We start from the raw sequence: 14,811 nt of genomic DNA, 5'->3' as shown, positions 1-14,811 counted from the left end.
TGACAGGCAGCCAGAGCTGGAAGGGGGCAATCGCAGCCCCAGAGAGACATTATCTACCAAATTGCAAGCAGGCTTCTTTGCTAACTAAAACTTCTTGGGGTTCTGGACAGTCAACATCCACCTGAGAAGGTGCGCTGGTTGTATACCCAGAAAACTTAGCAGCAGGGATGGGAGAGGCAATACGTTGCAGTGAAAACACTCTCCAAACACCTCATCACCTGAGCTGCTCAGATCTGGGAAGGGCACAAAATGCAGGCCCAACAGAGTCTGCACCTCTGAGGACTACTCGAGTGTCTGAACCTGAGCAGCTTAGACCTGGGAGGTGCATGCAGCCCAGGGCCAGCCTTGGATGGTTCCTGGCAGAGCAACCTAGAGCCTGAGCAATGTGGACAGGGAGGGCACACACGCACAGAGCAAGGGTAGGCCCAGTGTGGCTGAGACACTGTGAGCACACACGAGTGTTATTTGTTTGCAGCGTCCCTCCCTCCCCACAGCACGACTGAACAAGTGAGCCTAAAAAAAGTGTCCACCACCGCCCCCTTTGTGTCAGGGCAGAAGTCAGACACTGAAGAGACCAGCAAACTGAAGAAGCTAAAACAGAGGGAACCGCCTTGGAAGTAACAGGTGCAATAGATTAAAACCCTGTAGTTAGTACCGACTACATAGGAAGGGGCCTATAGATCTTGAGAAACATAAGCTGGACCAAGGAACTATCCAAAAATGAACTGACCCCACACTGCCCACAACACCAGAGAAAGTACTAGATATATTTTTATGATCATCATTCGTTTTTTTAACTTTAAAAAAATTTTTAAGTCCTCTAAGTTCAGTTCAGTTCAGTCGCTCAGTCATGTCCCACTGTTTGTGACTCCATGAATTGCAGCACGCCAGGCCTCCCTGTCCATTATCAACTCCCGGAGTTCACTCAGACTCACGTCCATCAACTCAGTGATGCCATCCAGCCATCACATCCTCTGTCATCCCCTTCTCCTCCTGCCCCCAATCCCTCCCAGCATCAGAGTCTTTTCCAATGAGTCAGCTCTTCGCATGAGGTGGCCAAAGTACTGGAGTTTCAGCTTTAGCATCATTGCTTCCAAAGAAATCCCAGGGCTGATCTTCAGAATGGACTGGTTGGATCTCCTTGCAGTCCAAGGGACTCTCAAGAGTCTTCTCCAACACCACAGTTCAAAAGCATCAATTTTTTGGCACTCAGCCTTCTTCACAGTCCAACTCTCACATTCATACATGACCACTGGAAAAACCATAGCCTTGACTAGACAGACCTTAGTCGGCAAAGTAATGTCTCTGCTTTCGAATATACTATCTAGGTTGGTCATAACTTTTCTTCCAAGGAGTAAGCGTCTTTTAATTTCGTGGCTGCAGTCACCATCTGCAGTGATTTTGGAGCCCCCCAAAATAAAATCGGACACTGTTTCCACTATTTCCCCATCTATTTCCCATGAAGTGATGGGACCAGATGCCATGATCTTCGTTTTCTGAATGTTGAGCTTTAAGCCAACTTTTTCACTCTCCTCTTTCACTTTCATCAAGAGGCACTTTAGTTCCTCTTCACTTTCTGCCATAAGGATGGTATCATCTGCATATCTGAGGTTATTGATACTTCTCATGGCAATCTTGATTCCAGCTTGTGTTTCTTCCAGTCCAGCGTTTCTCATGATGTACTCTGCATAGAAGTTAAATAAGCAGGGTGACAATATACAGCCTTGACGTACTCCTTTTCCTATTTGGAACCAGTCTATTGTTCCATGTCCAGTTCTAACTGTTGCTTCCTGACCTCCATACAGATTTCTCAAGAGGCAGGTCAGGTGGTCTCTGTTACTCCTTTGATTTTCATTTTTATAACCTGCTATTACTTTTCAAAAAAAAAAAGACCCTATTTTTTAAGGCAAACTTCATATATATATATATTTTAATAATTTTGTGACTTTTATTTTTGGTTTTTTTCTTCTTTTCTTTATTCTTCTTTTCTTTAAAATATTGTATTTTTGAAAATCCAATCTCTACTCTAGATTTTTAATCTTTGCTTTTTGGTATTTGTTATCACTTTTGTACCTTTAAAACCCCAATCTTCAGTAGCCATTTTTACTTGGGACCAAGATTACTGGCTTGACTGCTCTCTCCTGCTTTGGACTCTCCTTTTTCTCCACCAGGTCGCCTCTGTCTCCCCCCTCCCCATTCTCTTCTCTACCCAACTCTGTGAATCTCAGTGTGTTCCAGATGGTGGACAACACTTAGGGAACTGATTACTGGCTGGATCTGTCTCCTTTTCATTCCCCCCTTTTATCCTCCTGGGCACCTCTGTCTCCTTCCTCCCTTTTCTCTGTATAACTCTGTGAACATCTCTGAGCGGTCCAGACTGTGGAGTGATTACTGGCTAGCTTGCTCTCTCCTCTTTTGATTCCACCTCATCTCATTCGGGTCACCTCTAACTCCCTCCTCCCTCTTCTCTTCTCCATGTAACTCTGTGAACCTCTCTGGGTGTCCCTCAGTGCGGAGAAACCTTTCATCTTTAACCTACATGTTTTATCAATGGTACTGTATAGAAGGAGAAGTCTTGAGACTACTGTAAAAATAAGACTAAAAACCAGAAGCAGGAGGCTTAAATCCAAATCCTGAGAACATCAGAGACCTCCTGACTCTAGGGAACATTAATCGATAGGAGCTCATCAAACGCCTCCAATACCTACACTGAAACCAAGCACCACCCAAGGGCCAACAAGTTCCAAAGCAAGGCATACCACGCAAATTCTCCAGCAACACAAGAACACAGCCCTGAGCTTCAATATACAGGCTGCCCAAAGTTACTCCAAAACCATTGACATAACTCATTATTGGACACTTCATTGCACTCTAGAGAGAAGAAATCCAGCTCCACCCACCAGAACACTGACACAAGCTTCCGTAACCAAGAAACCTTGACAAGACGCTGATACAACCCCACCCACAGTGAGGAAACTCCACAATAAAGAGAACTCCACAAACTGCCAGAATACAGAAAGGCCACCCCAAATGCAGCAATATGACCAAGATGAAGAGATAGACGAATACCCAGCACATAAAGGGGCAGGATAAATGCCCACCAAACCAAACAAAAGAGGAAGAGAAGGAAATCTATCTGATAAAGAATTCCAAATAATAATAGTGAAAATGATCCAAAATCTTGAAAACAAAATGGAATCACAGATAAATAGCCCAGAGACAAGGATTGAGAAGTTGCAAGAAAGGTTTAAGGACCTAGAAGAAATAAAGAGTCAATATATAGTGAATAATGCAATAAATGATAACAAAAACACTCTGGAGGCAACAAATAGAATAATGGAGGAAGAAGATAGGATTAGTGAAGTAGAAGATAGAATGGTAGAAACAAATGAATCAGAGAGGAAAAAAGAAAAACGAATTAAAAGAATGAGGGCAATCTCAGAGACCTCCAGGACAATATTAAACACTCCAACATTCGAATCATAGGAGTCCCAGAAGAAGAAGACAAAAAGAAAGACTATGAGAAAATACTTGAGGAGATAATAGTTGAAAACTTCCCTAAAATGGGGAAGGAAATAATCACCCAAGTCCAAGAATCCCAGAGAGTCCCAAACAGGATAAACCCAAGGCAAAACACCCCAAGACATATATTAATCAAATTAACAAAGACCAAACACAAAGAACAAATATTAAAAGCAGCAAGGGAAAAACAACAAATAACACACAAGGGGATTCCCTTAAGAAAAACAGCTGACCTTTCAAGAGAAACTCTGCAGGTCAGGAAGGAATGGCAAAACATACTTAAAGTGATGAAAGAAAATAACCTACAGCCCAGATTACTGTACCCAGCAAGGATCTCATTCAAATATGAAGGACAAATCAAAAGCTTTACAGACAAGCAAAGCAAAAGCCGAGAGAACTCAGCACCACCAAACCAGCTGTCCAACAGATGCTAAAGGATATTCTCTAGACAGGAAACACAAAAAGGGTGTATAAACCCGAACCCCAAGCAATAAAGTAAATGGCAACGAGATCATACTTATCAATAATTACCTTAAATATAAATAGGTTGAATGCCCCAACCAAAAGACAAAGACTGAATGGATACAAAAACGACCCCTATATATGTTGTCTACAAGAGACCCACCTCAAAACAAGGGACACATACAGACTGAAAGTGAAGGGCTGGAAAAAGATATTTCATGCAAATAGAGACCAAAAGAAAGCAGGAGTAGCAATACTCATATCAGATAAAATAGACTTTAAAACAAAGGCTGTGAAAAGAGACAAAGAAGGCCACTACATAATGATCAAAGGATCAATCCAAGAAGAAGATATAACAATTATAAATATATATGCACCCAACATAGGAACACCGCGATATGTAAGACAAATGCTAACAAGTATGAAAGGGGAAATAATAACACAATAATAGTGGGAGACTTTAATACCCCACTCACACCTATCTATGGATAGATCAACTAAACAGAAAATTAATTAATTTTTAAAGAAACGCAAATGTTAAATGATACAATAGACTAGTTAGACCTAATTGATATCTATAGGACATTTCGCCCCAAAACAGTGAATTTCACCTTTTTCTCAACTGCACACAGAACCTTCTCCAGGACAGATCACTTCCTGGGCCACAAAAATCTAGCCTTGGTAAATTCAAAAAAATCGAAATCATTCCAAGCATCTTTTCTGACCATAATGCAATAAGATTAGATCTCAGTTACAGGAGAAAAACTATTAAAATTCCAACATATGGAGGCTGAACAACACGCTTCTGAATAACCAACAAATCACAGAAGAAATCAAAATATGCATAGAAACTAATGAAAATGAAAACACAACAACCCAAAACCTGTGGGACACTGTAAAAGCAGTGCTAAGGGGAAAGTTCATAGCAGTACAGGCATACCTCAAGAAAAAAGAAAAAAGTCAAATAAATAACCTAACTCTACACTGAAAGCAACTAGAAAAGGAAGAAATGGAGAACCGTAGGGTTAGTAGAAGGAAAGAAATCTTTAAAACTAGGGCAGAAATAATGCAAAAGAAACAAAAGAGACCATAGCAAAAATCAACAAAGCCAAAAGCTGGTTCTTTGAAAGGATAAATAAAATTGACAAACCATTAGCCAGACTCATCAAGAAACAAAGGGAGGAAAATCAAATCAATAAAATTAGAAATGAAAATGGAGAGATCACAACAGACAACAGAAATACAAAGGATCAAAAGAGACTACTATCAGCAATTATATGCCAATAAAATGGACAATGTGGAAGAAATGAACAAATTCTTAGAAAAGTACAACTTTCCAAAACTGAACCAGGAAGGAACAGAAAATCTTAACAGACCCTTCACAAGCATGGAAATTGAACCTGTAATCAGAAATCTTCCAGCAAACAAAAGCCCAGGTCCAGATGGCTTCACAGCTGAATTCTACCAAAAATTTCGAGAAGAGCTAACATCTATCCTACTCAAACTCTTCCAGAAAATTGCAGAGGAAGGTAAACTTCCAAACTCATTCTATGAGGCCACCATCACCCTAATACCAAAACCTGACAAAGATGCCACAAAAAAAGAAAACTACAGGCCAATATCACTGATAAACATAAATGCAAAAATCCTTAACAAAAGTCTAGCAATCAGAATCCAGCAACACATTAAAAAGATCATACACCATGACCAAGTGGGCATCCCAGGGATGCAAGGATTCTTCAAGCATCCCAGGGATGCAAGGATTCTTCAATATCTGCAAATCAGTCAATGTAATACACCACATTAACAAATTGAAAAATAAAAGCCATATGATTATCTCAAGAGATGCAGAAAAAGCCTTTGACAAAATTCAACATCAATTTATGATAAAAACTCTCCAGAAAGCAGGAATAGAAGGAACATACCTCAACATAATAAAAGCTATATATGACAGACCCACAGCAAACATTATCCTCAATGGTGAAAAATTGAAAGCATTTCCCCTAAAGTCAGGAACAAGACAAGGGTGCCCACTTTCACCACTACTATTCAACATAGTTCTGGAAGTTTTGGCCACAGCAATCAGAGCAGAAAAAGAAATAAAAGGAATCCAAATTGGAAAAGAAGAAGTAAAACTCCCACTGTTTGCAGATGATGTAATCCTCTACATAGAAAACCCTAAAGACTCCACCAGAAAATTACTAGAGCTAATCAATGAACATAGTAAAGTTGCAGGATATAAAATCAACACACAGAAATCCCTTGCATTCCTATACACTAATAATGAGGAAATATAAAGAGAAATTAAGGAAACAATTCCATTCACCATTGCAACAAAAAGAATAAAATACTTAGGAATATACCTACCTAAAGAAACTAAGACCTGTATATGGAAAAACACTGGTGAAAGAAATCAAAGAGGACACTAATAGATGGAGAAATATACCATGTTCATGGATCGGAAGAATCAATATAGTGAAAATGAATATACTACCCAAAGCAATCTATAGATTCAATGCAATCCCTATCAAGCTACCAGCGGTATTTTTCACAGAGCTAGAAGAAACAATTTCACAATTTGTATGGAAATACAAAAAACCTCGAATAGCCAATGAAATCTTGAGAAAGAAGAATGGAACTGGAGGAATCAACCTTCCTGACTTCAGGCTCTACTACAAAGCCACAGTCATCAAGAGAGTATGGTACTGGCACAAAGACAGAAATATAGGTTAATGGAACAAAATAGAAAGCCCAGAGATAAGTCCACACACCTATGGACACCTTATCTTTGACAAAGGAGGCAAGAATATACAATGGAGTAAAGACAATCTCTTTAACAAGTGGTGCTGGGAAAACTGGACAACCGTGTGTAAAAGAATGCAACTAGAACACTTTCTAACACCATACACAAAAATAAACTCAAAATGGATTAAAGATCTAAACATAAGACCAGAAACTAAAACTCTTAGTGGAGAACATAGGCAAAACACTCTCTGACATAAATCACAGCAGGATCCTCTATGACCCACCTCCCAGAATACTGGAAATAAAAGCAAAAATAAACAAATGGGACCTAATTAAAATTAAAAGATTCTGCACAACAAAGGAAACTATAAGCAAGCTGAAAAGACTGCCTTCTGAATGTGAGAAAATAATAGCAAATGAAGCAACTGACAACTAATCTCAAAAATATACAAGCAACTCCTGCAGCTCAATTCCAGAAAAAAAAAACCCGATCAAAAAATGGGCCAAAGAACTAAAGGGACGTTTCTCCAAAGAAGACATACAGATGGCTAACAAACACATGAAAAAATGCTCAACATCACTCATTATCAGAGAAATGCAAATCAAAACCACAATGAGGTACCGTTTCACACCAGTCAGTCAGAATGGCTGCGATCCAAAAGTCTACAAGCAATAAATGCCGGAGAGGGTGTGGAGAAAAGGGAACCCTCCTACACTGTTGGTGGGAATGCAAACTAGTACAGCCACTATGGAGAAGAGAGTGGAGATTCCTTAAAAAACTGGATATAAAAAACTGCCTTGTGACCCAGTAATCCCACTGCTGGGCATACACACTGAGGAAACCAGAATTGAAAGAGACACGTGTACCCCAGTGTTCATCACAGCACTGTTTATAATAGCCAGGACATAGAAGGAATCTAGATGTCCGTCAGCAGATGAATGGATAAGAAAGCTGTGGTACACAGCTTGATAGGGATTGCATTGAATCTATAGATTGCTTTGGGTAGCATCCTCATTTTCACTATATTGATTCTTCCAATCCATGAACATGGTATATTTTACCATCTATTAGTGTCCTCCTTGATTTCTTTCACCAGTGTTTTAATACACAATGGAGTATTTCTCAGCCATTTAAAAGAATACATTTGAATCAGTTCTAATGAGGTGGATGAAACTGTAGCCTATTATACAGAGTGAAGTAAGCCAGAAAGAAAAACACCAATACAGTATACTAACGCATATATATGGAATTTAGAAAGATGGTAATGATAACCCTGTATGTGAGACAGCAAAAGAGACACAGATGTGTAGAACAGTCTTTTGGACTCTGTGGAAGAGGGAGAGGATGGGATGATTTGGGAGAATGGCACTGAAACATGTATAATATCATATAAGAAACGAATCACCAGTCTAGGTTTGATGCAGGATACAGGATACTTGGGGTTGGTGCACTGGGATGACCCAGAGGGATGGTTACAGGGAGGGAGGTGGGAGGGGGTTCAGGATTGGGAACACATGTACACCTGTGGTGGATTCATGTTGATGTATGGCAAAATCAACACAATATTGTAAAGTATTTAGCCTCCAATTAAATAAATTTAAATTTAAAAAATGACATTTGAAATACTTGAGTTGAAATTGTTTTTTATGAATATAACATAAAAAACCATTAGTTATATATTAGTGATTATTTGCATGGATGAACTGAGCTGAAATGTAGTTTATGTTAAACATAAAGTTCAGGTTAATATGAGAAAAGCCAGGGATGAAACAGGCCAGCTTAGTTAATCAGTTGTGAGCATTCAAATGCTCCTACCCTGTGGCCTTTGGATAACTAGGTTGGGAAAACTCAAGTCCCGACCTGGGCTGAAGGAAGAATGGGAACTGCTGAGCCCCTGTAAGGTGTCCTCTGCTCTCCTCTGGCCTCACTCAGCCACCAGACTGGACCTTCAGCCCCAAGTCTACATTTAAATAAGTTGGGGAGGAAGGTTTGCAGAGCATGTAGAATGCAGTAGGCTGGTGATTATGTGATATGAGTTATAAGTGCATTATCACCTGAGAAGATTGTAGGAAGGCTTAGTTAAGAGAATAAACTTTTTTTGGGGGGGGGAATAAACTTTTTAAAAAGGGTATCCTATTTCAAACCAACCAGTGTGGTAACTGGGAGTAGTTATTCAGTCTTTATATCAGTTATCTCTCTCAGTCAGCATTTGTTCTTATTACAGTTACTGTGTCTGCTGAAAAGTAGTGACCACGTTTCTTTAAAAGTATTCTGTAATTTAGTCAACCTCCAGTGAATTTTTGCTAATTTTAACATTACAGAAATATCATATTCAATTAGTTCATTAATATTAACTGTTACTTTGTACCATATAATTTTGCTTGTGTTCCACACTAATCATCATATGTGATACACAAAAGACAATTCATATACTTCAAAAACAAATGTAAAATATGTTGCAATGAAGTGTATTAAAATAATAGAATCCTTAACGTCCATTATGGGCTTCCCTGGTGGCTCAGAGTGTAAAGCGTCTGCCTGCAATGCAGGAGACCTGGGTTTGATCCCTGGGTCAGGAAGATCCCCTTGGAGAAGGAAATGGCAACCCACTCCAGTACTCTTGCCTGGAAAATCCCATGGACAGAGAAACCTGGTAGACTACAGTCCATGGGATCGCAAAGATTCGGACATGACTGAGCAACTTCACTTTCACTTTCACTTAACCTCCATTAACAGTAGCATGTTCCAGGATAGTTATCATATATTAGAGGTAAAATCTGGTGGCATAAAAACATTTATAGTCTTTATGTTCATCAAACATTCATGAAAGAACCTGAAGATTCACAGAAGATGATGTGGTGGCAATGGAAGAGTGTTACTCAGGTCTCCTGCGGGAAGCAGAGTTGATGGAGGACCCCACGTGCTACCCCCTGGACCCACCAATGTGTTCCTGATGAAGCCACATGTCCCCCACCAGTGAGTGAGTGAGGTGGGGCTGCGGTGAATGAGTGTGTCAGCCTGGCCCCCAAAGACTCCCCACAAGCCTTGCAGATTTTTCTTACGGCTGTGCTGCTGCATGAGACTCTTCCCTCCCAACCCTTCTTTCCCCGTCTCTCCCCTTCACAGGTGTCAGACTCAGCCTCCTCCTTCCATTTATAGCTCACTAATGTCACCCCAGGAAATCTCTTTCATGTTTAAGCCCATCTTAGCATCTGTTTCTCAGAGAACCCAAACTAAACATGGATAATTATAAAAGAACAACTTACAGACAGGTTTCAGAAAATGTCATGTAAAGTTTATGGCTTTTTCTAGTATAATTTGAACACTAATTTTACATTGGAGATTTCAGGGAAATTATAGGTTGAGCATTGGTGTACAAAGCTCCTTGTTTAAGTCGTACCTAGTAGGTGTTTTGCTGGAATGTAATCATGTCCAGCATTTTTTTCTTCAATGTCAGATGTTATAACCCACCATAAGCCAAAATACAATATTATCAGCTATTAAACTATTAAACCTACTATTACCTCTTCCAGTAATACAAAAGATGACTCTACACATGGAAATCACCAAATGGCCAGTACCAAAATCAAATCCATTATATTCTTTGCAGCTGAAGATGGAGAAGCTCTATACAGTCAGCAAAAACAAGACCTGGTGCTGACTATGGCTCAGATCATGAGCCCCTTATTGCCAAATTCAGACCTAAATTGAAAAAAGTAGGGAAAACCACCAGACCATTCACATATGACCTAAATCAAATCCTTTATTACACAGTGGAGGTGATGAATAAATTCAAGGGATTAGATCTGGTAGACAGAGTGTCTAAAGAAGGACAAAGTTTTGTAACATTGTACAGGAGGAGGAGACTAAAATCATCCCCAAGAAAAGAAATGCAAGAAGGCAAAGTGCTTGTCTGAGGAGGCCTTATGAAATAGCTGAGAAAAGAAGTGGAAGGCAAAGAAGAAAGGGAAAGATACACCCAACTGAATGCAGAGTTCTAGAAAATAGCAAGGAGAGGTACGAAAGCCTTCTTAAGTGAACAATGTACAGATGAAGGAAATAATAGAATAGGAAAGACTATAGAGATATCTTCAAGGAAATGAGAGATACCAAGGGAACATTTTAGGCAAAGATGGTCTCGATAAAGGACAGAAATGGTATGGACCTAACAGAAGTGGAAGAAATTAAGAGGTAGAAAGAATACACAGAAGAACTGTAAAAAAAAAAAAAAAAAATGGTCGTAATGACCCAGATAACCATGATGGTGTGATCACTCACCTAGAGCCAGACATCCCTGGAGTGTGAAGTCAAGTGGGCTTCAGGAAGCATTACTACAAATAAAGCTAGTGAGGTGATAGAATTCCAGCTGAGCTATTTAAAATCCTAAAAGATGATGCTGTGAAAGTGCTGCACTCAATATTCCAGCAAATTTGGAAAACTCAGCAGTGGCCACAGGACTGGAAAAGATCAGTTTTCATTCCAATCCTAAAGAAGGGCAATGCCAAAGAATGTTCAAACTACTGCAATTGTACTTATTGTACAGTTACGTGTATTTGACATGCTAGCAAGATAATGCTCAAAATCCTTCAAGCTAAGATTCAACAGTATCTGAACTGAGAACTTCCAGATGTACAAGCTGGAGCTAGAAAAAGCAGAGGAGCCAGATATCAAATTTGCCAGTATCTGATGGATCATAGAAGAAGCAAGGGAATTCCAAAAACCATCTGCTTCATTGACTACACTAAAGCCTTTGACTGTGTGGATCGCAACAACCTGGAAAATAGGAATACCAGACCACCTTACCTGTCTCCTGAGAAAGTTGTATGCAGGTCAAGAAGCAACAGAACCAGACATGGAACAACGGACTGGCTCCACATTGGGAAAGGAGTACGTCAAGGCTGTATATTGTCACCCTGCTTATTCAACTTATATGCAGAGTACATCATGTGAAATGCCGGGCTGGATGAATCACAAGCTGGAATCAAGATCGCTGGGAGAAATATCAACAACCTCAGATATGCAGATGATATCACTCTAATGGCAGAAAGTGAAGAAGAACTAAAGTGCCTCTTGATGAGAGTGAAAGAGGAGAGTGAAAAGGCTGGCTTAAAATTCAGCATTCAAAAAACTAAGATCATAGCATCCAGTTCCACCACTTCATTGCAAATAGATGAGGAAAAATTGGAAACAGCAGATTTTATTTTCTTTGGCTGCAAAATCACTTAAGGACAGTGACTGCAGCCACAAAATTAAAAGATGCTTACTCTTTGGAAGAAAAGCTGTGACAAGCCTAGACAGTGTATTAAAAAGCAGGGACGTCACTTTGCCAACAAAGGTCTGTATAGTCAAACCTGTGGTTTTCCTAGTAATCATGTATGGATGTGAGAGTTGGACCATAAAGAATCTGAGTGGTGAAGAATATATCCTTTTGAACTGTGGCTGGGAAGACTCTTGAGAGTCCCTTGGACAGGAGGGAGATCAAACCAGTCAATCCTAAAGGAAATCCACCCTGAATATTCATTGGAAAGACTGATGCTGAAGCTCCAATACTTTGGCTACTGATGCAAAGAACTGACCCATTGGAAAAGACCCTGATGCTGGGAAAGACTGAAGGAGGGAGAAGAAGACAATGACAGAGGATGAGATGGTTAGATGGCATCACCCACTCAATGGACATGAGTTTGAGTAAACTCAGGGAGTTGGTGATGGACAGGGAAGCCTGGAGTGCTGCAGTCCATGGGGCTGCAAAGAGTCAGACACTACTGAGCGACTGAACAACAGCAAAAAGACATGTATAGTGTCCTCAAGCCATCCCTGGCCCAAGAAGAGCTTTCTTGGTGGGCATCCCTCTTAGAGCCACTGGACCCAAAGCTGCCAGGGCTGGCTGCTGAGTGAACTATAAGAATTATTCAATGACCTGTGAATATTAGTATTTGTGATTTGTGTTTGATATCAGTTCTGGTCCTCTGGGCACTTTGTTCTGCATGTCCCTCCTCGGATGCTTCAGTTGTAAGATCTCTTTCTGACACTCCATCTGCCTCTGGGGCTTGGTTCTCACAGATGCTGTTTGTGCCTCTCCCCGTCCTGCTCCTTCTCCCTGCTGGGAGAGCAATACCATAGATTCTCTCTACGCTAACCTCTTGCAAGGAGATCCAACCAGTCCATTCTGAAGGAGATCAGCCCTGGGATTTCTTTGGAAGGAATGATGCTGAAGCTGAAACTCCAGTACTTTGGCCACCTCATGCGAAGAGTTGACTCATTGGAAAAGACTCTGATGCTGGGAGGGATTGGGGGCAGGAGGAGAAGGGGACGACGGAGGATGAGATGGCTGGATGGCATCACTGAGTTGATGGACGTGAGTCTGAGTGAACTCTGGGGGTTGGGTGATGGACAGGGAGGCCTGGCGTGCTGCGATTCATGGGGTCGCAAAGAGTCGGACACGACTGAGCAACTGAACTGAACTAAACTGAAGCTAACGTCTCTCTGTGATCACCCGGAATCTGGGGAAAGAATTTAAAATGTAGGCTTCTCTACTCTTGGAGCTTCCCTCATAGCTCAGTTGGTAAAGAATCCACCTGCAATGCAGGAGATCCTGATTCGATTCCTGGGTGGGGAAGATCATCTGGAGAAGGAATAGGCTACCCACTCCAGTATTCTTGGGCTTCCCTTGTGGCTCAGCTGGTAAAGAATCCACCTGCAATGCGGGAGACCTGGGTTCAATCCCTGGGTCTCTACTATTGAGGGGTTTTAGATAAAGATGATAGAATCTACTCTGTGTCAGTGGTTATTAACCATTTCAGTTTTGTTTTTCATAGTAATAAAATATTTTTATTTTTATTTTTATTTTTTAGTTTTTTATTTTTTAAATTTTAAAATCTTTAATTCTTACATGCATTCCCAAACATGAACCCCCCTCCCACCTCCCTCCCCATAACATCCTTCTGGGTCATCCCCATGCACCAGCCCCAAGCATGCTGCATCCTGCGTCAGACATAGACTGGCGATTCAATTCATATGATAGTATACATGTTAGAATGTCATTCTCCCAAATCATCCCACCCTCTCCCTCTCCCTCTGGGTCCAAAAGTCCGTTGTACACATCTGTGTCTCTTTCCCTGTCTTGCATACAGGGTTGTCATTGCCATCTTCCTAAATTCCATATATATGTGTTAGTATACTGTATTGGTGTTTTTCTTTCTGGCTTACTTCACTCTGTATAATCGGCTCCAGTTTCATCCATCTCATCAGAACTGATTCAAATGAATTCTTTTTAATGGCTGAGTAATACTCCATTGTGTATATGTACCACAGCTTTCTTATCCATTCATCTGCTGATGGACATCTAGGTTGTTTCCATGTCCTGGCTATTATAAACAGTGCTGCGATGAACATTGGGGTACATGTGTCTCTTTCAGTTCTGGTTTCCTCGGTGTGTATGCCCAGCAGTGGGATTGCTGGGTCATAAGGTAGTTCTATTTGCAATTTTTTAAGGAATCTCCACACTGTTCTCCATAGTGGCTGTACTAGTTTGCATTCCCACCAACAGTGTAGGAGGGTTCCCTTTTCTCCACACCCTCTCCAGCATTTATTGCTTGCAGATTTTTGGATCGCAGCCATTCTGACTGGTGTGAGGTGGTACCTCATTGTGGTTTTGATTTGCATTTCTCTGATAATGAGTGATGTTGAGCATCTTTTCATGTGTTTGTTAGCCATCCGTATGTCTTCTTTGGAGAAATGTCTATTTAGTTCTTTGGACCATTTTTTGATTGGGTCGTTTATTTTTCTGGAATTGAGCTGCATAAGTTGCTTGTATATTTTTGAGATTAGTTGTTTGTCAGTTGCTTCATTTGCTATTATTTTCTCCCATTCAGAAGGCTGTCTTGCTTATATTCACCTTGCTTATATTTTCCTTTGTTGTGCAGAAGCTTTTAATTTTAATTAGATCCCATTTGTTTATTTTTGCTTTTATTTCCAGAATTCTGGGAGGTGGATCATAGAGGATCCTGCTGTGATTTATGTCTGAGAGTGTTTTGCCTATGTTCTCCTCTAGGAGTTTTATAGTTTCTGATCTTACATTTAGA

Source organism: Ovis canadensis, chromosome 9 (assembly GCF_042477335.2).
Source record: "Ovis canadensis isolate MfBH-ARS-UI-01 breed Bighorn chromosome 9, ARS-UI_OviCan_v2, whole genome shotgun sequence".
In the NCBI taxonomy this organism is placed as follows: Eukaryota; Metazoa; Chordata; class Mammalia; order Artiodactyla; family Bovidae; genus Ovis; species Ovis canadensis.
This window is presented reverse-complemented; position numbering follows the sequence as displayed.